This window comes from Chionomys nivalis, chromosome 2 (assembly GCF_950005125.1).
Source record: "Chionomys nivalis chromosome 2, mChiNiv1.1, whole genome shotgun sequence".
Taxonomy (NCBI): domain Eukaryota; kingdom Metazoa; phylum Chordata; class Mammalia; order Rodentia; family Cricetidae; genus Chionomys; species Chionomys nivalis.
Genome location: NC_080087.1, coordinates 71,956,543 through 71,979,424, shown reverse-complemented (window position 1 = coordinate 71,979,424; position 22,882 = coordinate 71,956,543). Strand labels below are relative to the sequence as shown.

The 22,882-nt window shown below is 45.7% G+C and overlaps 1 protein-coding gene across 5 annotated transcripts in view; it reads left to right on the top strand.

Annotated features, from left to right (window-relative positions):
- The window catches only part of LOC130869551 (ubiquitin carboxyl-terminal hydrolase 29-like), a 221,709-nt gene that overhangs the window by 158,997 nt on the left and 39,830 nt on the right, over window positions 1–22,882 (top strand). Inside the window, exons 3-4 of one of the 5 annotated variants that reach the window (XM_057761801.1) lie at window positions 4,807–4,906; window positions 8,015–8,267. The exons of 3 other annotated variants lie outside the window; for them this stretch is intronic. The gene's annotated coding sequence lies outside the window, so the exon portion shown is untranslated. The remainder of the gene's footprint in view (window positions 1–4,806; window positions 4,907–8,014; window positions 8,268–22,882) is intronic. One more of the 5 variants, XM_057761803.1, reaches the window with a different exon arrangement.

The window sequence follows — 22,882 nt, the reverse complement described above, 5'->3', positions numbered from 1 at the left end:
GGAGAAACCCTATCTTGAAAAAAACAAAGTAATAATATTAAGAAACCAAATAAACGAGTGGGGCAGTGGTGGCACATGCCTTTAATCCCAACACTTGTATCTCTATGAGTGAGTTCAAGGCTAACCTGATCTACGAAGCGAGTTCCAGGACAGCCAGGACTGTTAGAGAAACCCTGTCTCAAAAAAATCAAAAATAGATAGATAAATAAATAAAATAGAAATAAATAAAAATAAACCGAATAAAGTAATGATTTAATTGCATGACTAGATAGGCAGACAGGTGGATAAATAGACACAGTGGATGGATGGATGATGGATGGATGGATGGATGATGGATGGATGGATGAATGGATGGATTGGTGGATGGTACGGTGAACGATCTTTAGGATGGGGGAGTACTACTCCCCTTTGAAAATAATACTGTGAGCTGATCTGCTCTAAACAGTAGAGGAAAAACTGGTTAGAAGCAGCAAGAGCTCATACACTTCGCCAAACAGATGGTTAGTATTAAGTACGCTTTTTTTTCCCCATATCTTGGAAGGGACTGCCTCCCACATGTCTGCAAGAAAGCAATGTTCTGCTTCCATCTCTTGGATGTACATCCTGCCTGCGATCCAACACCACCCCTAGCTCACTGGAAACCCCACGGAATTCTGGAGGCCCGAGGGTCCACGTGGCCACGCAGCGTTGTGTGAATGTTCTAACCGCTAGCTTCCTCTCACTTGGACAGGTTCCTTCCGTCTGTTCACGTTGAGCAGGGCCAGGATGAGGGGGAGTGGGGGTGCAGCCTCCAACAGGGTGCAAAATTTTAAAAGGTGCAAACATCTCAGCAACACAGACAAATAACAGCTAAATGAAAGATTTTTTAAAATGTCATTCTTATTTTTTAACTCAGGAAAAATAACCAAAGGTGAAATAATAACATTTTGTGGGCTTGTTTTTGCTTTATTTAATTTACTTTATTGAGACAAGGTCTCTTTTTTCCAGACTCCCTTTACATAGTGCTGAAATTACAGCCGTTTAACACCATGGTGCTGAGGCTCCCACCGAGAGCCTCCTGCGCCTGTCAGACAAACACTGCACTAAAAATCCCAGCCAAGAGAGGGAATGTTAGCTAGGATAGGGTCGGCAGTTGGAGAGGCTAGAGAGGTACGGTTTGTCAGGCGGTATTTGTTCTGTTTCTGGGGAAGAGTTTGGCACTGGGCTCAAATTGTGGGTTCTCCGTGTATCTTCTAATTTCCTGTAGTGCGGTACTTGTGTGGTGGGCACGAGTGGAGGCCAGCGTTTGTATTGGGATGTCTTCCATCGATTCTCTGCCTTGTTTTGTTGAGAGAGGGGCTCATACCGAACTGGAATTTTCTCATCAGTCAGTCCAGCCAGTGAGCCCCTTGGGCCTGCCAATCCACACTCCTTCCCCCAACACCCTGCGCACAGTCCTCGGGTTCCAGGCGTGGGCTTCCGTGCCGACCTTCTGAGTAGGGACTAAGGATCCAAACGCAGGTCCCCATGCTTGCACAGCGTTCTCTTTACCCAGCGCGTCACACCCCTAGTCCCGGGTTGTTTTAAATTTCTTTTAAATCTTGTGTTTGTGGCATAGGCCTGCAACCCCAACTGCTTTCAAGGTTAAGACAGGAAGATCACACGCATGCTCCAGAGTTTCCTTGGGGCTGACAAGATGGAGATGGGTCAGTGGATAAAGAGGCCTACTGCCAAATCAACTGCCCGAGTTCCACCCCCGGGACCCACAGGGAAGAAGGGAGAAAATCAGCTTCCAAAAGTTGTCCTCTGACCTACACAGTGCTGTGTGGCATTTGTATATACACACACAGACACACACAGACACACACCACCACCACCATTACCCTCAATACCACCACCACCACCACCACCAATACCACCAACAGCAATAATAATAATAACAACAACAAATTAAATTAAAATTTAAAAAGACTTAACTAGACTACAGAGTAAGTTCAAGGCCAGCCTGGGCAGCTAAGTAAGAGCTTATCTCAAAACAAAAGCAAAACTAGACCTGAGTCGTAGCTCAGTGGTAAAACCCTTGTCTAGGCTGCACAAGGAACCAGGTTTACCCCTCACTGCCATGTCAAACTATTTCAAGAGAGCAGCAAGTGTCGTAGACCACAGATCGGCTCGCCTGTCTACCCTCTGTGAGTGCCTGGGTTCCGGCCCCACCACTGGAGAAAGGCGAAAAGAAAAGGCAAGACTAAGTGAAAATAAGATTTACTCAGAATAATGAGGTTCCTTGGGGGCAGAGGACAGCAAAGTCTGCACTTGCCTTATCTAGTCCCTCGTGTCTGCTGGTCTCAGCTCTAAGTCCTCATGGCCAACATCCTAGTCCTTTCTGCCAACAGATCAGACCTCAACAGCTAACTGGTACCTGCTCTTAGCCACACTCCCCTCTTCTCCTCCCCATGAGACCTCGTCACCCATAATGTCAGGATGAAAATTGCGAGCTAATTCTCTTTCCGTGTTTCTGTCTGAAGCCTAAATCCTGTCATCTCTGCCTCCAGCTTCCCACATCTGGACATTTGCAGATGCTGTACACTCCAGTTGGCCTCTCTGCCACCACCAACAGCCTGAGTTGTCATATCTGACTCGGGGCCTGTTTTCTCACCTCTTTCCCGGCCTCTGCCCAGAGGTTTCCCAGAATGCAGGCTGATTGCACTGCTGGGAGGTCCCAGCAGCTGTTTCAGCATTTGAGATAGCAGACTTTCCCATAACAGCTTCAGCCTCTAGACAGTTCTCCCCCGACTTCATCCAAAAAGAACTTGCTCTATGCATCAGAGTGTGTCCAACAATTCCGTGTCACATTCTCTAACCATTTCATTTTATCTTGTTAATGTTTGTATGCACGTATGGTATGTATAGGCGTGTGCACATGCGTGTGTGAGCCGGTGTTTGCAGATGTGAGTGCTGGTGCCGTGTGTGCAGCACACATGTGGAGGTCTGAGGACATCCTGAGATGCTGGCCCTCACCCCCCATCTTGTTTGAGACGGGATATCTTTGTGGCTCTTCACTGCACGTGCCAAGCTTGCTGGCCCCGGATCCAGGCATTTGCCAGTCTCCGACTCCCATCTCACTGCGAGAGCACTGGGACTATAGACAGGCATCACCTTGAAGGCAAATCCTTCACCCACTGAGTCACATCCCCAGACTATTTGGTACCAAAATGCTGCCAACAACCCCATGATACTTCCTAAGTTTTTCTTCAATTTTTTTTTCAAAATGAGAATGCATTTATTTTATAAATGTGGTCTTTGTACAAATTCATTGTGCAAATGGGTTCTACGATGACATTTCATCATGTGCTTTGACTATGTTGACTTCCCATTACCATTTCATGTCCCCTTTCCCCTCCCTTTTCCCTCTAGTCTCCTTCCTCTTCCTTTACAGCAGAGCACTTGGGAGGTGGAAGGAGAATCAAGAGTTCAAGGTCAACCTCAGCTACATAGTGAGTTCAAGATCAGCCCGAGCTATATGACACCTTGTCTCAAAAGACAAAAATGGGGCCTGAGGAGATAGCTGAGGGGTAAGGGTGCTTACTACCCAATAAGAGCCTGACTTCAGATTTCTAGAACCAATATTAAAAAAAAAAAGACAGGTGTGGTCATGTGTGTTTCTATGAAAGCAGAGATAGGGAGATCACCAGGGCTTGCTGGCTGTCAGCCGAGCTCTGGGTTTAGTGAGAGATCCTGCCGGAATGGAGAGAATGGAGTAGGACCTCCCACATCCTTTGGCTTCCTCATGTGTTCACACGAATGGACTCACACACACACACACACACACACACACCCCTACACACAGTTGATTTAGACCATTTTTATTCTTAATTTATAATGCAATTATGTCATTTCTCATCTTCCCCTTTCTCTCTTCAACCTCTCCCATGTAGCCCCCCTTTTTCCCTCAAATTCATCGCCATGTTTTTTTTATTTCTGTTACATGTATGTGTATATGTATTCCTAGATACATAAATACAACCTGTTTGGTCTATGTGATGCCACCTATAAGTATATTGTTGCACTAGGGCGCCCTCCCTTGGGAAAGACCATTTATCCTGCTCTCCGCATTCCCCAGTTGCCCGGAGCTCTTTTTCTGGGTTTGAGGCCCTACGGGTTTTGCACCTTCCCTGTAAGCATAGCCATTGGTGCCATCAGTTTTCAGCTCTTGTGCAGGCAGCCGTGTGGTGAGACTTCTTGGGTGTGGCCACTCTGACATTTGTAGGAGACACAAATCTCACAGCAAGCTTCCAGTTCCTCTGGAACAGGGTCTTTCCTTCCTCTTCTTCCACTCTGATCCTTGATCTTCAGTGGCAGAAACTGATACACACAATTTTAAAAAGCAAATACTCTCCGTTCTACCTTCATATATGTGTGTGTGTGTGTGATATGGGATACATATCTACTGGGTTCCACATACAAGATAAAATATGTAATATTTGTGTTTGTAAGTCTGGCTTAATTTTTAAGTCATACGACAACCTCCAGTTCAATCCATTTATTTTCCTTCCAAAAAGATTGATTAATTTTACACGTATGAATGTTTTGACTGCATGCATGTCTATGTACCACATGCATGCTTAGTGTCAGAGGTCAGAAGAGGGTGTTGGGCCCCCTGGAACTGGAGTGACAGACAGTTGTGAGCCACTGTGTGGATGCTGGAAGCCAAACCAAGGTCCTTTGCAAGAGCAACGGTGTTCTTAGCCACTGGAGCCATTTCTCTAGCCCCGACCATCCATTTTATTGCAAATAACATAATTTCCTTTTTCTCTACTTTTACGACAGAGGAGAGCTCCAGTTGGATCTTCCGCAGGTGGTGCCCTCTGGCCCAGGGCCTCTCTTGTCTTGCACTCTGGACATTCAGCACTGGAGAATTCTTTGCTTTGTGAGTGAGTGTATGGGATTTGTGGGCGGAAACTGTCAGTCCCTGCCTCTCCTTACCAGTTCTTTACCAGTAGTTTTTATTTTATTGCATTTTTAGTGCGTGTGTGTATGGGAGTGTGTGTGTGTGTGTGTTTATACCCACATGTATAAGTCAGGGGACAGCTTGCAGGAGTTGGCTCTCCTTCCATCATATGGGTCCAAGGTACAGAACTCAAGTCTTGGGAACAAGCCCCTTTCCCCCGAGCCATCCTTTTAGCTCACAAGTTCCTCTTGTATGGCAATTAAACCTGTCTCCAGACATTGCCACATATCTCCACTTCTCTTGGAGATCGAGTTTCAGCTGATCCTGGTTCCTGTTGCTGTGTTTTGATTTTCCGTCTTCTGACTTTCACCTTCCTCGGGAGGCCACACTGGCTTCCCATGGGCATTTGTGACATCAAATCTGGAAACCAATGTAATTTAGAGTTTTAGATTAAACACATACAAAATAGTAAGATAGTATATCAAAGTCCAGTTGTTAAGGCTGGAGAGTCGACTCAATGCTTTAAAACACTGGCTACTTTTTCCGGAGGACTCAAGTTCAGTCCCCAGTATCCACATGGTGGCTCACAACCATCTGTAGTTCCAGTTCCAGGGGACCCAGTGCCCTCTTCTAACTTCTGCAGGCACCAGGTACACACATGGTGCACAGACATACATACATACAGGGAAGACACTCGGGTACACATTCCATACCTTCACTCACACATCATCATGGGGCAGATTCCGAGCACCACATAAACTAGGCGTGGTGTGAGGGCCTGTAAGCGACTGGGCAGTAGATATGGATAATTCTTGGCTACTCGGGGAGTTTCAGAACACGCTGGAAGACTTTGTTGTCAGAGAGAGAGAGAGAGAGAGAGAGAGAGAGAGAGAGAGAGGTCTTATTTCGAAGTCTAAGGGCAGGAGGAGAGGGCTGGAGAGATGGCTAGATGGGTAGAGAATCTATCACCCTTTTACAGGATCCAAATTTCCAGTACCCACAATCAGGATGCTCACAACTGCCTTAACTTCAATCCAGAGAATCTGACTCCTCTGCCTTCCACAGGCACTGCACTCATGTACACACACACACTTAAAAATAAAACAGAAAAATATTTAAAGTAATAAGGAAAAGAGAGCGGGCCAACAAAACGACTCAGCATTTAAAAGCACTTGCATGCAGCACTAACAACCCAGCTAAATTCCCAGCACCAGTGCGAAAAAGGCTAAACGTGGTATCTCGCTGTGTAATCCCAGAATGCCCACATCAGAATGGAAGACAGAGATGGGAGGGGGACAGCCGAAGGGGCTGTCTACAGCGCAGTGCAGCCGCGCAAACGACAGAGAGATCCTATTTTCGTCCAGTGGAAGCAGAATCCTGACTCCTGAAAGTTGGCCTCTGACCTCCCTTCATGCGGTGTGGGGATCCGCTTGGTCATCCTCACCAAGCAAAAAGAATAAATCTTACAAGAAAGGAAGGGAGAAAGAAAAAGCAGATCAGATGTTTGCTTGATCTCAAACACACCCGCAGCTTCAAAGGCTCGTCCTTCTAAGGCGCGCAATCTCTCTGGCCCTGCTATCTGTGGCTGCCACCCCCTCGAAGCAAACTTTACAGGCATCCCCCCCACACCCCGCATGTGGCTGTTCTATTGTAAAGTACCCATCCTTTGAACTTCGAAAAAAACAAACATTTAAGGATTTATGTTCATCCATGTCTTCGGGGCATGCACCCTCAGAAGGAATCTTTCACCCCAAATCCCCGAGATAAGAATTCTTTATTCTATCTGCAGGCTGCATGGAATGTGCGCCTCACATCCTGTTTCCTTGAGTATTCGAGTTCTTATTTGGAGCCAGATATTGATAAACCATTCACATTCCAGACAAGACCACTAACTAACCTCAGTCTGCAGGAATGAAAGTGTATGTGGGGGTGGGGTAGAGAAACTCTCTTTTTCCCGTTCCTCTTTCACTAGCTACAGGATTGTGCTTTCTGACCTCAAACAGCTCCCAGGCAGGGCACAGAAACCTCCTGGCAGGGAACACAACAGAGACAATGAAGGAGTCCGAGTCCCCTCACTCATCAGCCCTGAGCTGCATAACAAAATGGCAGCGTAGGTGACTTGAACAACAGAAACTGATTTTCCCCCATCATTTCAGAGACTGAGAGTCAACGTTAGAGGTGCCTGCAGATACTGGTTCCTGGTGAGGGCTCTCTTCCAGGTCTGTGGTTGTTCTCACATGGTGGAAGGAGAAGGGAGGAAGAAAGGGGAAGAAGGAGGGAAGGAAGGGAATTCAGAAAAATGAAGAACTGATCTAGGGGAGAGGAGCTGGAGCGGTGGCTTGGTGGGTAGATAAGAGCACTGGCTGCTCTTGCAGAAGACCTGGGCTCAGTTTCCAGCATCCTCATCAGGGATCCGAAAACCTCTTCTGCACTCTAAGGGTACTGCACACACATGCACATTCTGACACACATACACACACATACAATTAAAAGTAAAATAAATCTCTTTTTAAAAAAGGTATTGACCAGGGCTGGAGAGATCGCTCAGAGGTTAAGAACACTGCCTGTTCTTACAGAGGTCCTGAGTTCAGTTCCCAGCAACCATATGGTGGCTCACAACCATCTATAATGAAACCTGATGCCTTCTTCTGGCCTGCAGGCATGCATGCAGATAGAATACTGTGTAGATGGATCATTGTATACTTAATAAATAAGTAAATCTTTTTTTTTCAAGTATTGAGCCGGTATCTTTTCCTGCTCTTCCAAAGAAAGTCCCAGTGCTCCCCCCACCGTGATCCCACCCTGTGATCTCCTTAAACTTTGGTTTGCCTCCTATAAAGAGCTCTCTCCAGAGAGATCACTCTGGAGTCCAACCCTCCATATACAAACTTTGAGGAAGAGGACAAGATACATTAGCAGTCTCTGACAGCATGGAGCCTTCCTAAGGCTGATCAAGCCTTCTGCCAGAGGAGAGCAAGGGCCCATAGAATATAGCCATCTTTCAGATACAGGGCCAGCTACAACCCTAGCGTCTGCCTCCCTAACTCGCACACACTCACACGCCCTCTCTCACTCTGAAATCCACAGCTCTCTGTCACATGACGGCACACAGCCTGCAGAAGACCCAGGGAGAAGGCATCGTCCCTACCCATATCTGAACAGAGGAAGGGAGACCCCAACAGCTGGGTGACTCGCTTGCCAACGTGGGAGAAAAAGACTTACTGAAGAATTCCTCACTCTTGCTGACAGAGTGATTGGTGATTAAGGCCATCTGGGAGGAGCTGCTGAGAGAACTGTTCTTATAAGCCGCAGGAATCTATATTTAACTATATAGCCACATGTGGGTGCTTGTGTTTGTATATGTACTTACGTGTGTGATTGTATATATGTATATGCGTTTATACTTGTCTATATATGTGTATGCATATAGGTGAGTATATGTACACGTGTGCCTTCATGGATGTATATGTGTGTATATGTGTGTGTGTTCTTATGTATATGTATGTGTATATGTATGCATATGTGTATGCATACATGTATGCATATGTGCATATGTGTGAGTTTGCATACGTATTTGTGTGTGTATATATATGTATATGTGTGTGCGTATATGTGTATATGCGCCTTTATATGCACGAACGTGTTTATGCATATATGTATGTGCATGTACGTATATACATGTGGACACATGAGTGTAAATCTGGGTTTACACGTGTGTTTATATATGTATCTGTATACATATATGTATCTGTACGTGTGTTTATATGTGTTTGGATGTATGTGTATATATGTGTATATGTGTATGTATATGTATATGCTTATGTGTGTGTGTATGTGTATGCTTGTGCATTTGTGCATGCATATATATACGTGTGTGTGTATGTGTATTTACATGTGCTGTGTGACACTATGCTTGGAGAGATGTAACAGATGCCTCCTCACCCCAGATAGGGAGCTAGGGGTAGCCCAAAGTAGGGATACCAGCGAAGTCCCATTTGGTGAATCTGTGAGTTATAGTGGGGCTACTCACAGGAGTATGAGGGAGGGGTTAGTCACAGGAGCAGGAATGACCCGGCCACAGCTGCATCATCAGACCCCACCCCAGGATGAGGACCACTCATCAAAGCTGGGAGCCTGGAGTGCGCTACACAGCCTTCAGGCAGCTCAGCTGCTTAGCCGGTGTCTTTTCTGGGTAGCTCCGCTAGTCTCTTCTTCTTCCAGGCAACTCAGCTGGCCTGAGAGTGTCTCTCAGCAGTCCTCACTGCTCAAACCTGCTTGGGGAAGGGAGGGGCCTCGTGAATCTCATCATTTTCAGTGACTTCTTGCTGCCTTTTAGTTGCTTACTTCCTGGGCTGAACAAGCTCCCCGCAGGGTAGTGCTTTCCTTCCCCATAGAATATTCTGTGTCTTGCGGTGATTCCCTCCATCATGAAAGATTTTAACCTTGGAGGAAACTCCTACACAATACTGTGTGTATATTTGTGTGTGTGTGTGTGTGTGTGTGTGGTGTGTGGTGTGTAAGAGAAAGCAGAAAGGAAACTCTCTGAGGGGAAAACAGTCCTGGCAGAAGAGGGCCGAGGCAGGCAGAGAGTGGCTAAGCCAAGTGTAACGACATGTGTGTTAAAATGCTGTAATGAAATCCATTATTTTGTGCAGTAACTTAAAAATAACAATAAAAAAGAAGGCCCCACCCAGGAGCCATTCTTGATACCAGAATCTGGTGGACCTTGGATTTTGTGTTTATTTATTTTTTTGCTGTGTCTTGGTAAAACACCTTCTAATGGTAGCCGAAGCCACAGAACATCAGCTGGACTCCTTCTCTAACTTCAGGGAAACCTGTGCCTATGCCCTAAGCCCACCATGGTGGGTGGGATCATTTGCTGTGGGGAAAGCTGGCAGACAGCCGGACTGTTTCAGGCAATCCTTTCCTACCCCAATCTCCCGGCCCCTCCTTCGGGTCAAAGCAACTTCTCAGAATTGCTCCAGGAAGGTGGGAGCTGCTGCTTTCACGGGTGACCAACCTCACCCATGACCGTGATGATCGATCAACGGCATTCCTGTCACCAACAGGTCTGCAGCTGCTGCTGAGCAGGGTGGTCATCTCTGTCCCCTGTTGCTGGCCTGCCAGCAGAGGCCCCAGGCCAGTCAAAGGCAGTTTGACATAGCACAGCGGCCAGCGCAGCTGTTGAGGAGGGATTAGCTGCAGGGAAAACTGACCCAGTGACAAATGGCTTAGGTATGTCCGCCCCTGGGAAACGTGATCTTCAAGGTTTGCACTATAGAACTTGTTTGTCTCAAAAGATGAGGAACACGTTTGTTGTCTGGGTCTCCAGAGAAATCACAATGCTGACAGCTCTTTGGATATACCCAAAGAGACAGAGTACAAAAAAACCAATTACACGTAGGCTGCGCTCATAATCAACAAATGCTGGTTTGGGAATTGCCGTGTGAAGCATTCCTCTCGGCAGGCTGCTCAGAATGTACGTCTGGTGACTTCGAAGATGTCACAGTCATCACCCACAATTACTATGTAATAAAAACACTTCCCCAAAGGAAGATATCCGTGAGCACGGCTCCTCACGGGAGGAAGCCTGCAGCCACGGGAGCCCAAGATGTAATCACAAGTTTATCAATATTTCATTTTCTTTGCACGAGGCTGATAAGCATTCGTAGCCCTGGGTGTGATGGGAATTTATCGAGATTTACGTCTTTCAACTTTCCTTCTAGAAGACAGTGAGGTTTAGTAATAAAGGACTAAGGGCCAGCAAGATGGCTCTGAGATAAAACATGCTTGCCGTGCAAGCGAGCCTCTGATCTGAGTTTGATCCCCAGGTTCCACGGTAGAAGGAGAGAACTGACTCCCCAAAATTGTTAGCAGGGGCTATACTTTTCAACATAACTGACGGTTCCCCCGACAACTGGTCATTGCCAGTAGCTCTTCAGCCAGGGGTGGGACTCCATGCCCACACCCATTCTCCAAGAATATCTGATCCGAGTATGCACAAAATGGACCTGATGGGTTTTAAAAAGCAAAGGACACATAGTTGGGTGGGTGGAGAAGGAGAACTGGATCTGGGAGGAGTCGGGGGAGAAGGCTATATTATCAAAACATGCTATACAAAATCCAACAAACTAGTAAACATATATATTAAAGACAAAACAAAATTATTCTCAGATCTCTTCATGCATGCCATGGAACATGTGCACTCACAGACAGACACACACACACGGACTATCCATAAACACACAAAAATAAAATAAAAATAGGGCTAACCAAATGATTCAGCAGTAGCGGCTCCTGACAGCAAGCCTGATGACCTGAATCAGAGCTCGAGGACCTGTATAGTGAGTAGAAAGAGAGAATTAACCCCAAAATTTCACCAAAATTAATCCTCTGATCACTATACATTCAGTAGGACACACACGCACCACACACAGATGCAAAGATAAGTAAGTATGATTTTTTTAAAAAAAATCTTTAAAGGGAGCTGGAGAGATGACTCTGTAGCTAAGAGCATTGGTTGTTCTTCCAGAGGCTCCCAGGTCCAGTTTCTAGCACCCACAACTTCCTGTAGCTAAAGTCCAGGGGACCTGACACCCTCCTCCAACCTCTGTGAACACCAGGCATACACATGGTGCCCAGACACACATGCAGGCAAAACCCCCAAACACATAAAATGAAACGACTTAAATTAACTTTTTTTAAAAAAATCAGGAGAATAAGGTGGTTGTATTCACAGTTTAGAAACATGGCTTTGTTCTCCATCTGTGAGGTGGAGGACATTGCCATCAAAGTTTGAGGACACACCAGAGTATAGAAGATAGCCAAATGCACCTCCCTTGTAAACCCTGATTAACCCTGTGTCTCAACCTATTATTAACTAAACCATCACACTCCTTTTATTGCTTCTGTTTCTCTCTCTCTCTCTCTCTCTCTCTCTCTCTCTCTCTCTCTCTCTCTCTCTCTCTCTCTCTCTCCCCACCCATGTGTGTGTGTCTGTGTGTGTGTATGTGTCTGTGTCCACTTAACTAGACTGGCCAGACAGCAAGCTTCGAGGACAGGAGTTGATTTCATCCAGAAATGTTACAGTATCCATCCCTTAAAGATAAAGCTCTTATATAGAGCTGGTGTTTGAACCAAGGCAGTTCGCATTCAGAAAGTAATCACTACTGCCAAGGTCTATTATAGCTTGTATCAACAAAGACGGAGGCTACAGCAACACACTGAGCGTCTGTCTACTGCTCCTGCATTACACAGACTCCAGTCTAGTTCTGGGAACATTCACAGCCAGGAACTTCATTGAACACTCAGAATCAAAGAAGCAGAGGGCTGCGGGATGCTGGGGGTGGGGTCGTAGCTCACTCAGTAGGTAAAGGGCCCACTGTAAAAGTATGAGAACCTGATTTGGGTTCCTAGAGCACACATAAAAATGTGGCGTGGTGGCTAGTACTGAGAGGACAGAGACAGAGACTCACTGGCCTGATGCTCAGTGATCAGCCAGCCTAGCCAAATCTGCCTCAGAGTCAGTGAGAGACAACACCTCCGAAAATAAGAGTGGTACAAAGAAGGAAGAGAGGGAAGAGGGAAAAGGGAAGGAAGGAAGGAAGGAAGGAAGGAAGGAAGGAAGGAAGGAAGGAAGGAAGGAAGGAAGGAAGGAACAATGAAAGAAAACTTCAAATTTAAGAATGTTTTTATGATGATGGCTGAGCAGTAAGGACATTTGAGTCAGTCCCCCAGAACCCACATGGTAGGAGAGAATCAGTTCCTACAAGTTGTCCCCTGACCGCCGCATAGTGAACACACACGCTCCCCATACACATGCTCAATAAATAAACGTAAAACATGAAGGTCCCTGTCTGAGAAGCGATTGATGAATGATGACTGAGAGGGAGAGGGACTTTTCTCCAGAGATGGCCTCTGAGAGGCTGTGCATACTTCCTCCCGTGGGTCCTACACCCACGACACTCTTACAGAGAGCACCAAATGCACTCGTGTGTTCAGACGGGAAAAAGACCGTATGAGATCAGGAGGGGAAGACAAGGGTGAGACACTCTTAGTCTCCAGCACTGCGCAAACCAGGATTGCTTAGGGCAGATCTATGATCTCAGCACTTGGCTTCAGAGTGAGTCCCTGGCCAGTCTACTCTCGGGGAACAAACTCAGGTCTTTCGCATGCAAAGCAAATACTTTACTAATGGGGCCATCTCTCCAGCCTCCAAAGGACAAATTTTTAAAATCTGTGTCTCACTTTCCCAATCTGAAAAAAAGGGCATATTTAGCAGTGTTTCCAGATCCAGGTGGTGGGGAACCACCGGCCTGGATGCTGGGAACTGTACTTGCGTCCTCGGGAAGAGCAGCAAGCACCCTCCACCACGGAGCCTCCATGCAGCTCTCATACTTGGCATATGAAACGATAGATTTCATGTAGTAGCTCTTGCCTGTAATTTCTGCACCCAGGAGGCTGAAGCAAGAAAGATCATTATGGGTTGAAGGGCATTTTGAATTAGATAACTCAGGTCAGTGGGCTGCAAGGTGACATCTTACTTCAAGAAAGAGCTAACTAAATGGAGGTTTCATCACATCTCCACACACCTGTCAGTGGGCGCTGCTCATGTCCCTCCATCCCAGCCACAGTCGGGTCCCTCCTCACCTCTTTTCTCTGGCGCCTTTCCTGTCTGCTCTCTTGCCATCAGAATGGTGAGATTTAGTTCCATGTCTGAGAGAGAACATATAATATTTATCTTTCTGAGTTGGGCTTATTTATTTAACATGATGAGCTCCATTTATTTTCCTGCAAATGATATCATTTTATTCTGCTTTCTGGATAAATAATACTTCACTGCGGGGGACCAGGTCCAGGCACACGAGGCTGTATATCACACTTTCTTTATCCATTCATCTGTTAATGGGCATCTAAATGAGTTTTATAATTTGACTATTGTAAATCACATTGCAATAAGGTTGAATGACCAGCCCTCCCATTTTGCCTTAATCACATCTATCACGGCTCTATCTAGATCTGGCAAAATGGCTCAGCAGACAAAGGCACTTGTTGCCAAGTCTGATGACCCAGGACCCACATCGTAGAAGGAGAGAACTAACTCCTCCTGTAAATGGTCTTCTGACCTCCACATTGACACTGTCATGCGTGAAACAATGTACACAGCAATGCGCACACACACACAAATACAGGAGGTATGTTTGCTTGTTTGTTTGTTTTAAAGACCCTGTCTCCAGGGTTGGGGACACAGTTCAGCAGAAGAGCTTATCTGGAATCCACCAGTGAGAGAGGCCTTAGGCACAGTCTCCGGCATTGCAAAAGGAAATGGACACTGTTAATAGCCGGGCAGTGACGGAGGTCGTACTTGTAATTCCAGCATTCAGAAGACTGGAGCAAGAGAATTGCTGTGATTCCAAGGCCACTCTGCGCTCCAGACCTTGCCTTGAGAATAAATATGAACCAGTAAGATAGATAGGCATGTACCCCCAAGTCTGCCCACCAGAGTTCAATCCCTGGGACCCACATTGTGGTAAAAGAAAAGCAACTCCCTCAGATTGTCCCCTGGCTTTCACATGTGCCTCATGGCACATACAGGCCCTGACATTTTGAGGTACAGAAATAAATAAATGGTTTTTTTGGGGGGGCGGGCTGTGGTAGTGGGTGCTTTAAACCCAGCACTCGGGGGGGGGGGCAGAGACTGGTGGATCTCTGTGAGTTCCAGGCCAGTCTGGTCTACAGAGTAAGTTCCAGGACAGGCTCCAAAACTACCAGAGAAACCCTGTCTTGAAAAACCAAAAAAAGAGGGGAGGGGGGTCATTTTTAATAAATAAATATCTCCTTTCCAAATGCAACCGGAGGCACTGAGCATTAGGTCTTCGATGTATAAAATCATGAGACACTCGACTGAGCTTTAACAACCCCAGAGTCATGGTGGGGGAAGCTGGGAACGGAGCTTGCAGTTTGGCGAAGGCAAGATTTGGAGACACACCCAAGGCCTTAGTCAGCAGTGTGGATTTTGACCCAGGTGAGGAAGGACACCTCAGTTGCCAACAGCCAGTGGCTCTGACTGCCGCTGCCACTGCAAGCAGAGGAAGCCCACGGAGGTGGTAAGCCTGGAAAAACAGCAGACAGCCGGAGTCAGGATCCTGTGGACCTGGGCAGAGGGGCAAGAGCTTTGCTTTCAGGTCTGCAAGCGTGGGAACATATACTGCTGTCTCCCCCCAAGAAGATAAGACACAACACACTAGAGATTAGACCCCTAACTGTCCCCTTCTCCTCTCCCACGGGAAAAAAGACAGACTCTTCAGCCACAAAGTTCTTTGCTTCTCTGTCGCTGCCAATCAATTTCTTTCCCGTTTGTGCATTTAAGAATGATCACGGGTGCCCTCTACTGGCCTTTTGCTGAGCCCATAGGAAGCCACCCTCCCACTGAGGCAGCACAAATGCTCCCCCCCTTCCATACAGGTTATCTATATTGAGGGCCTACTATGTGCCACGTATTGTTGAGATGAATCAGATAGCTTCCATATGCACACAGAAATTCACTTATGCTGAACAAGTGAGAAGGGCTGTGTACAAATGATGATGGTGATGATGATGATGATAATAATAATAATAATAAAACATGAGTCAAGACGTTTTGAGTAATTTGAGGAAATTTAGATCAGGATACCACTGGGAAGAAACAGGCATAGAAGACTCTAGTAACACAACACTTTTTTTTTATTAAATAAAATGTATGTTTAGTGTGTGTGTGTGTGTGTGTGTGTGTGTGTGTGTGTCTGTGTGTATGAGGGGAGCATGTCATAGTATATACATCCGGAACTCGAGGAACAGCTCAACAGGAGTTGGTTCTCTGTCCTTCCACTTATATGGGCTCTAGAGATTGAACTCTGGCTGTCAGACTTGGTGGCAAGTGCCTTTATGTGCTGAGCCCTCTTGCTGGCCCCAGAAACATGTTCCTGAGGTGTAGCCCAGGATCTGCATCTTCCACAATGAGGACAGATTAGAGGCACCATAGCCAGCCAGGCTGAAGCCATACACTGGACAGCTGTATTTAGATGTCCCTCAAAGCCCCACAGACTTCGAGCCTCTTCTACATAACAGATGAGAAGCTCAGAGGAGCACAAGCCACTGGCCTATGGAGCCTCAAACCTTTGCAGAATCTCCACTGGGAATCCAGGCTGGCATTTTGAGCCTAAACACACGCATGCATGCACGCACACACACACACACAAACACACACACACACAAACACACACACACACACACACACGCCTGTGCACATACACGTCTAAGTCCTACAGTACTTCAGCCTCTGCCCCTCTCTCTGGTCCTGTTGCAGCTCCTTCCTCTTCTCTGTCTGCATGCGGTTTCCATAGAAACAGAGATGGCCCGATGAGAGCTCTGAAGGAGACAGAGCCCAAGACTCTGGCCTCAGACTTTTATATAATTAAAATGCATTGTCAGCCGAGACCTCTGCAAAAAACCAGGGAGAGGAAAATTCTGTGTGGGGTCTCTGCCATCCCGGCAGAAATCTCAAGCTGCCTCAGAAAAACAGCGACATAAATGCTATTTGTTCTTCTCTTTATTCATTTATGATTAAGCCAATTATCTGTCCCACACACTCAATGGCTAGGAGTGAATAACAGAAATAATGTCGCTCTTATTATCTGAGATAGGGTCTTGCTATATGGCCCAGGCTGGCCTCAAATGCATGGCAATTTTCCTGCTCCAGCGTTCCACATACTAGGATTACAGCAATGTGTCACTGTGCATGATGTAAATGGTTATATAGTGTATGTGTGTGTAGTAACTATATATATATATATATAGTTATATTGTTAGTATATGTATTATTTAATGCACCACAGCAAGCTTATGGGAGTCAGATAACAGCTTGTGGAAGTCAGTTCTTTCCTTCTACCATATGGGTTATGGGGACCAAACTCAGTTCAGCAGCCTTGGTGGCAAGCACCTTTACCTGCCAAGTCATTACGCCACCCTAGTTATATTAATATATTAATTTTGTATTTACTCTCAGTTACTGGTATTGTCATAAGGACACATTATAGATGAAGGAGCAGCCCACAATGCTTTGGTAAAGGCACTTGCTTCTTAGATGATGTGACCACACAGCACTAGCCGTGACAATCAGCAATAGTATAGTAGCCCTGGGTTCAGTCATTAACACTGCATAAGTCATGAACGGACACACCTATGATCCCAGCACTAGCCAAGCAGAAGCAGCAGAGAGATTCAAGAGTTCACAGTCATCCTCAACTATATAGCAAGTTTGAAGCCAGCTTGAGCTACCTGAGACCCTGCCTTAAAAGAGAGAGAGAGAGAGAGAGATTGAGGATTGAGACAAGATAGTCCCATTGATAAAGGCATTTACCACCAAGCCTGCTGACCTGAATGAGATCCCAGGACCCCCAGGATGGAAGGAGAGAAGCGACACCCCGAAGTTGTACTCTGTCCTCTATGCCTGTGCCATGTCATTTGCCAGCATGCACACGCAATTGTGGGCCCGCTGGGTATTCCAAATTGTGTAATGTGCGTGTGGCTCACAGGGCTTCGTGGACGTTTGAACTGAAAAGATTGCTTTGTGTTTCCATGTGTCTGAGAACACCCAGTCAGCTCGGATTTCTCTTCCCACGTCACGGGCACTTTGTGGGGACTCTGGGTGTAGACTAGTGTTTCTCAACCTTTAGGCTGCGACCCCTCTGACAAACCTCTGTCATCAAAAGTATTTATATCATGGTTCACATCAGTAGCAACATTACAGTTATGAAGTAGCAATGAAAACAACTTTATGTTTGGGGTCCCCACAGCATGAGGAACTGTATTAAAGGGTCGCAGCATTAGGAAGGTTGAGAACCGCTGTGTAAACAAAGAAGCCCTCCTCCTGCTTGAATTCGGAATTCCGGATCTCAGCTTCCTGCACCTTCCCAGCCATTTATCCCTCCTCAATTCTCCTCAGTGTTCTGTTCTCTCCATAGACACCGTCTCTCTTTCCCAGTGCACTCTGCCTCTCAAGCCAGAGATTCCAATTATGCAGATTCAACAAGATTTGCACCAAAAACATTCAGAAGCCAGGTATAGTGAGTAGTAACTCACACCTCTAACCCCAGAACCTGGGAGGCAAAGGCAAGCAAATCTCTAAAGAGCTCAAAGCCAGCCTTGTCTACAGAATGAGCTCAAGGCCAGCTAGGACTACAAAGTGAGACCCTGCCTCAATCCAAACAAACAAACAAACAAACACACATCACATCTAGACTGAAAGGACAGATGTTTCTGAGAGGTCAGAATTTCCTAAGACAGTGTAATTACTACTCCACAGCTCATACATGTTACTAGGTATTAGAATTAATCTGGAGTTGACAAAAATATACACATGGCAATGACAAGATGACTGGTCAAGGTAATCGCTCCCAAGCCTAAGAAACGGAGTTCATTTCTCAGGTCTCATATGGTGGAAGGAGAGAAGAAACTCCTTCAACTCCATGTGTGTACCAGGGCACGTGCGCCCTCCCTCCCCCCAGTAGGCACCATATATGCACAAAAAAATTAATAAATGTAATAAATGGGATAAAAAATTGTGTGTAGGAGCTATATGCAAACACTACCATTTTCTGTAAGGGGCTTGCGGATGTGTGGGTTTAGTCATACTCAGGAGTCTTAGAACAGATCCTTCATGGATCCTGAGTCATGACTATATCTATAAAACACCTACTGTGTACTGAGCATTGCAGTGGGTTAGGAATGCAGGGACACTCAGAGAAAATCCTCATCCTGGTACTATGACCTTATTCTGCAGTGAGCAGAAAGTAATCAGACAGGCAGACGCACCCACGGAGAGAAAGACAAAGACAGGGAGATGGGGATCTTCAGACAACAGGATAGTTTGTCTGGCAAATAAATAAATAAATAGATAAATAAATAGATAAACAAGGCAGAGTGTTAGGTGGAAGGCAAAGGCAGAATGGGCAGTTTGGCTTCTCTGGTTGGAGAGAGCAGCCTGGGAATCTGCATTTTCACCATCATTCTCATCCCTCCATGAAGGATAACCTTAGCTGCCAGCCTGACTGCATCTGGAGTCACCCGAGAGGTAAGACGCTGGGCACACATGCGGGAGATTTCCTTGATCAGGGCGTTTGAATTAGGAAGACCCATCACCTCCAGTGGCAGTCAGGTACGAGGATCCCAGGGAAGAGTGCGACTTTCTTGACTCGTTGCCTTGCAGTCTTACTGCTAAGTTTGTCTACCTTGTTGGCAAGCTTGTCTAGCCTTTTTTTTTTTTTTTTTTTTTTTTTTGTCCATCTGCCCTGTTGTTGCATTCAACCCTACACTGATATCAGAACCCAGCTTTTTTTGCCTTTCCAATATGGACTGAAGACAAGTGGTTCTCTGGGAACTCTCCAGGCCCTCAGTACTAGATTAGGTCAAACGAAGTCACTGTAAACTACCAGATTGTACTGTGTAGACTAATTCAATAAAGGCCCTCTTAATACATCAGTTCTCTTCCTGTACTAATCCTAATTAATACCTCCCCCATTTTAGTACCTATGCAGTCTTAAAAAACATTACTTTACCAATTCTGGCCACACTAGGACAGGTATGGGGTTAAGTGATTTGAAGTAGCACCTATTGTAATCCTAACCATACTATAATCCAGAAATAGATATTCTCCATTTTTGAAAAAGAAAACTGAGGTTGAGAAAAAAATAAAATCCCTGACCCATGATCTTCCATTTTCATCTAATATTTCCCCAAGCCAAATATTCCTGTGAATTATTCATGTGCCTGGTCGAGATTCTAACCCACAATATAGTCTGGAAAGTTCTATCCCCTGTATCTCTCAGCCTCATTCCTATCGGCCTTGGTTCCCATAGGAACAGGAAGAGCATGCCTGTATCACTAGCACCAGAGGATGCTACTAAGGACCCAAGCAGAGACATAGATGTCAGAACAACTAAGCTGGGGGCTGGGGGACACGGGTCCGCTGCAGCCCCACCTGGGAACCTGCTCTAAAATAGATATGGCTGTGATATAAATATAGACATGTCTGAGATTCTAGATACTCAGACACAGGTAGATAGATGTGCTTATGTATCTGTGTGAATATTTTCTATGATAATCCATGTAGACATAGATTTGCCGTATATGAATAACTGACAGCGTTACATTCCCTAGAAAATAACATATTGGAATGAGACATAGCATGACAGGCCAGAGGTCCTTCAAATAGGCATTAGGGACTTTATAAAGAAGAGGCGGGAAACAACTGAGCATAGCAGGGATTCTGCTAGGAAGCTGAAAGTCTCTAAGGCTATGCTTTCACCCCACATCTCCATTTCAGCTATTCTCTTGGACAATTTCAGAGCTCAGCCCTAACACCCTGCTGTGTTCCAGGACCCAAAGTTAGCAAATCAGGTGAAGTCCTGGGATAGTGGCAGGGAGAGGCATGTGTGTGTGAAGGACAGGAGAAAAGAGATTCCTAATCCCAGTGTGGCACTCCCCGGGTGAGGAGAGGGACACTTTCCCCGGTTCCTCGTTAACTTTCAAGATTCTGCCCTCTTCTCATCCACAGTACTTGGTTCTTCAAGTAGCTGTTAAAATGTATATGTCTCCCAGCCTTAGCCCCATCCAGGTAGGGGTGCAACAGAACCATGATTCTGTCCCACCCCCAGTTTAGCTACTCCAGCATCCATTACTCCACTTTGGTTCTTAGGACATTCTCTAGGGTGTTAGTGATGCAGACGAATCTCCCCATTATAATGGGAACTGAAGCTGATAGGAATGAGGCTGGGGAGATGTCTCTGTGGATAAAATGCACGCCATGCAAGTGTGAGGACCTGGATTCAGATCCCCAGAATCCACGAAAAACTGGGTACACTAGCTTGTCTCTATAACCTCAGTGCATCTACTGCAAGACTGGACACAGAGACAGAAGAATCCCCAGGAGCTCGCGGACCAGTTCTCCTAGTGCATACATAGCAAACAAACAAGTCTATTGCAAGCAATGCAGAAGACAAAAGCAAACATTCCAAGTTGCCATCTGACATGACACTCATGAGCAGATACACACAAGAAAAAATACGCAGGTGTTTCTCAGTTGATGAGTTAACTTTCATTTTTTTTTTTAAAATAAACTTTCTTTCTAAGATGTATTTATTTTATTTTATGTGTGTGAGTGCTTACCTGTATGTAGGTATGTGTATCCACATAGGCCAGAAGATGGCATTAGATGCTCTGAAGCCAGAGCTAGAAGCAGTTGGAAGACGACCCATGGGTGCTGGGAACCAAACCAAACCCTCTGCAAGAGCTGCCAATGTACTTAGATATCTATCTAGGTAGATCTCTAGAGTTAGCTGAGCTAGCTCTCTGGGCCCAGCTTTAAATTTGTTTTTATTTGCTATAGTATAACTGCTACACATTCTGCAGTTAAGATGCTTAGAATGTTGATCTTTTTTCCTGTTAATATGCACCATGATATTGTGATAGTGCCAGGCTGTGGCAGGGAGCTGAAGGTCCCAGTTAGTCATATAATTAAGAGAGTAAGTAACAATAGGGTGTACTATACACCATTGTGTGTATGTGAGGTGTGTGTGGTGCATGTGTGGTGTGTGTATGTGTTTGTGGTGTTTGTGGTGTGTGTGTGTGTTTGTGTGTTGAGGAAGGAGCTGTTAATGCTGGGAAGATGTTCTACCACTGAGCTAACCAAGCCCAGACCACCAACACTTTTTTAAAACTGTCTTTTGTATCTTGATAAGCTAGCCTGTCTATAAAATACATATGCAAGGCATCGAACGCTGTATTCTAAAATAGGTTTTGTGAGAGGAGAGTTTTTCTAAGCTGCAGGATGATCAAGTGTTCTGAGCATGCGGACTAGCATGAGACAGATTCAACAGGTCAGGTGCACTAATCCAGCTTCTCATGTGTGGAGGTATGGTATATATGTGCATCTGTGCAGGTGCAGAGGCCAGAGGTGACAGGGTAGTGGGTGTCCGGTGTGTCACGTTCTGCTTTGTTCTTTTGGGACAGGGTGTCTTGCTAAACCTGGAGTTTGCTGGGTTTTGTCTAGGCTGTCTGACCAGCAAGTTCCTTCAATCTCCCTGTTTCTGCTCCACAGCACTGGGGCAGCAAACAAGTGCAGCCACCTTCAACTTTTTACATGGGTCCTGGGGTCATTCTTATGCAGCAAGTACTCTTACCCATTAGGTCATCTAAGCATACAGCGTTCTGCCTGCATGTACACCTATAGGCCAGAAAGGGGTACCAGATCTCATTACAGATGTGAGTCACCATGGGGTTGCTGGGAATTAAACCTCTGGAAGAGCAACCAGTTCTCTTAACCTCTGAGACATTTCTCCAGCCCCTTTTTGTGTTTTTTAAGGCAGAGTTTCTCTGTCTAGCTCTGGTTTTCCTGGAACTGGCTTGTTCTGTAGACCAGGCTATCCTCAAACTCAGAGATCTGCCTGTCTCTGCCTCTGGAACACTGTAATTAAAGGTTTTCACTACCCCTCTGTCTCTCTTACACAAGCTCTCTCTTTCTCTCTCTCTCAACTTTATTTATTTATTTTATGTACATTGGTGCTTTGCCTGCATGCATGTCTATGTGAGGGTGTTAGATCCCCTGGGACTGGAGTTACAGACAGTTGTGAGCTGCCATAAGGGTGCTGGGAATTGAACCCAAGCCCTCTGGAAGAGCAGCCAGTACTCTTAACCTCTGAAACAACTCTCCAGCCCCACTCTCCAGACTCTTAAACACACATTTTTGATGTAAAATATTTGGGACACATGATGGGTTTATCAGGATGTCAATCCTTCATAAATTGAAAAACATCTTTATATTAATAGCCAATTATGTGTCATTAATTATTCTAGATACTGAGCCTACTGGGTAACTAATACAGACAAGGGCCAGAGACATGGCTCAAAGGGTAAAAACAC